Source organism: Bombus vancouverensis, chromosome 17 (genome assembly GCF_051014615.1).
Source record: "Bombus vancouverensis nearcticus chromosome 17, iyBomVanc1_principal, whole genome shotgun sequence".
Taxonomy (NCBI): Eukaryota; Metazoa; Arthropoda; class Insecta; order Hymenoptera; family Apidae; genus Bombus; species Bombus vancouverensis.
Genome location: NC_134927.1, coordinates 1,398,670 through 1,402,514, shown reverse-complemented (window position 1 = coordinate 1,402,514; position 3,845 = coordinate 1,398,670).

The window sequence follows — 3,845 nt, the reverse complement described above, 5'->3', positions numbered from 1 at the left end:
TCATTGATTTCTTTATATTGATTCCTGGCGTGCATTAAATCTTGTTACATGAATTTCGTCGTTTACAATTGCCCGCAATTAAAAATCTGGTTGAACCAAAGAATTACTCGACGTTGTTGAGGTGCGACATTGTTGGTACTCGTTGCCTATTATATTTAAACGAAAATTTCGCTAATTTCGTATCATCATTACAACTTTTTAATAAAAAGTTTATAAGCCTATGTTTATATGGTTCTTTTATTCTTAATTATAGAATACGCTGGAAATGTTTTACGATGAGTGACTAGAATACTCTATATTACACGTGTGCATATGTGTGTTGAACATTTCGACTCTGCTTAACAAATGATGTTATTGAACGTTTTGTCTGTCATTCCGGCAAATGTGTACGCTGAGGCAAAACGGCTGACGTCTACATAAACATTTTGTAGTGTAAAGTTAAATTGTTTATCATTTATCCAGTATTTCTACATATTAACCTATTTTACCGTTTTGATATTTACAAATAATTTGATATCACATATTTATATGTCGGGTTGGCGTTGTGGGTAGGGTTGTGGCTGTTTTTATGAATCTTCATTAAAATTAGCCATCGTTGTGGTATAACAAAGATACAGTTTATTAACACAAGTATGGATACTACAGACTTGACAATTAACGACGGCGACTGGGCACTCGCGACTCTAATGACAATAACCTCGGGTTCGATATCCGCGGTCAACGGGATAACGAATTTATTGTTTCGTCAAAGTCTAAGTTGGACTCTATGTTAGAGCGTAGATCAAAACGCTGTGTAATTAGTTGCTGAGAGTGCGCGAGAGAGAGTGTCTCTCCGTCACGGTGATGTTGCAGAGGAAAACTATAATGGGGTGTGTCTAAGGGCATGAGATCACCAGATTCGTGGAGAGAGGCCTTCGTTCGGAAAGTGTTGGAAATTGATGTTGCTGTTAATTGGTCAATTTCCATGTTGGTAGTTAGAGAAGGATGCTAGCCGCCCTTGAGGGAAAGTTGCTAGCGGAAAGCGTCGTTCGTGAGAAAAAAATAAAGTTCTTCTATCTTCCCGTAGTTGGAACAAAGACTGTTTGTCTGTTTGAAGGACTTAAGATTTATAACGGGTCCTCGGGCTAGCTGAACATGTACCGTGGAGATGCGTTGACATATGATGATCGTCTTGCCCGAAGAATAGGGCCTGCGTGTGGCGAGCCACGGAATAGAAACCGTTGGAATGTTTAATGCCGAGTGCTGCTACAAGTATTTCTTTTAAGGAAAGCTATACTATTACCCTATATCTTTGTTAGACAAAACGTTTATCCCCCTGACCGCAGGTACGTTCGGCGACTGGTTGTCGCCTCGAACCCAAGCTCACTATTACAAATATTGAACAAATGCAATCGGATTGACTAAAGAATCTAGATTATAATTTTAAGGGTTTTTCCCAAAGTTCCAAAGGGTGGGCTCTGGTGTCCTTTCATCGCCGACATATAAATGACCTGTATATATACATATAGAAGCATCATTATGACTAAGAACACGCAAAGCAATTTTTAAAGAAGTAATAGGCTCTTTTAATTGTTTCTTAACTGTACACACAGGGTAGTTTTCACGAAAGTCGGCGACGAGAGTCGACAAAAAGACGTTGAGAATACCAAATAAATTTTATAGAAATTAGTCACAGTACTATTACAAAATAGATTTCAATTACAAACTGTTGATTACATATACGAGTAGTGAAGTTCATGTTGATTGAAAATATTACAATGTCGATTGAAGAAAATTACAGCAAAATAATTTTCCAATATTTATGTAAATATCCATGCTTATCTCTTCCTCTCTTTCTAAGTAAGACAATAAGTAATTTAAAATATTAGCTTTTGTTACAGCCATTCTTCAAAACATAAACGAATCATCAACTATGTGGACATCTTTATATGTTACGATAGAAATTTGCTAATAATTGGATTGAGTGTTTTTATGCAAATTCATCTTCTTGAGAATATAGGTAGGGAGGAATCTCGGTAGAAAATTCTTTTATCACATTATACGCACTTTGTGTAATTTTACACTTTAAAATTTCCTATGAATACGTAATATGGACATCTACTGACAATATTTAATATACGGAATGAAGGTAACCGGAACCACTTCGATCACTGTGTATGTCATGATTTTCGTGACAAATTTTTCAGATATAAGTTGAATGGTTTCAAGATGCGCAGAAGGTCAAGTTTTGATTTTTGTCAACTGCTTGAATTCAAGTTACTATTTTTAGAGTTATTGCAGTGGCTTCAGTTATGCCACTTATAAACTAATGGTTTTTAATATTAATAGGTTAATTCTTTTTTATATAGAATTATGAGTTGGATAGACTAACATAATAAAAGGTATATGATTTCATTTAAGAAGACAGATCTGGCCTTCATATGTATTTTACGCATTCTCCTACAAAGACACTAATCGCGTAAAATTCTGTCCTCCTTGAAACCATTCAACTTTTATCTGAAATACTTTTCACTGAAATAGTGAAGATGCAGTGATCGGAGTGGTTCCAGCTGTATGCTCTGTTCGTGTATATATATATGTCGGAGATGAAAGAACACCGGAGTCTTTGGAATTTTGGATAATCCCGCAACATTGTAACCTAGAGTCTACTATAGCTGTAACTGAACAATTGTAGTTATTCAACCCGATTGTAATTGTTCGAGAGTTGTGATAATGAGCCTGGGCTCGAGGCGACAGTCAGTCGCCGAACGTAGCCGCGGTCACGGGATGAACGCTTTGCCTAACAAAGGTATGGAGTAATTCTATAGCTCTCCTTAAAAGAAATATTCGTGGCGACACGCGACAGTAAACATTCCAACGGTTTCTGTCCCGTGGCTCGCCACACGCAGACCCTATTCTTCGAGTAAGATGATTGCCAGATGTCGATGCGTCTCCGCAGTACATGTTCGGCTAGCCCGAGGGCCCGTTATAAATCTTAAGGTTTAGTTAACTAAAGTCCTTCAAACAGACAAACAGTCTTTGTCCCAACTACGGGAAGATAGGGGAGACATATTTTTCAACGAGCGGCGTCTCCCACTAGCAACTTTCCCTCGAGGGCGGCTAGCATCTTTTTCTAACCACCGATATGGAGATTGACCAATTAGCAGCAACGCCAATTTCCCTTACTTTCTGAACGAAGGCTTTTCTCGACGAATCCGATGATCTCGTGTCCTTAGACACACCCCATTATAGTTTTCCTCTGTGGCATCATCGGGACGGGAAAGACATTCTCGCTCGCGATCTCATTGATGAAAGGAGTAGCTCTTTGCGACCAGTGAGTATTACGCGTCCGACTTAGATTTTGTGAGTACGTTCATCTATCATCCCGTCGACCGCGGATTCGTTATTGAGCCTAGGATCATTGTCATTAGTTTCTCGAGTACCTAACTACCGCGGTTACTTGTCCGGTTCTATAATTATCGTATTTGCACTAGTCAATGTCTTCTCTATTGCATAACGACAACGTGTAACCCAAACGAAGATTCGTTTCACGCCCCTAACCCTAATTCTAATGTAAACCGGACATATATACATACATTTATGCTAAAGAACTGTTTCTTGTGTGTACTTGTACCTTCCATGGATGAAAATAAATCAACGGTGTAAAGAATAAAAGCGCTTGCGATGGTAGAATTGAAAATCTTTGTGCGTAATTAAGAAATTCTGTGTCTTTTTCTGTAAGCAATTCAGCTATCGAGTATAAGGCGATGTGACCAATTCTTCAAAAATCGCGTCGAATAAATTGTCTGTTCTTAGCCTAAATCTTGTAGATAACTGTATAAATTTGTATGAAATATTTTAGGAGA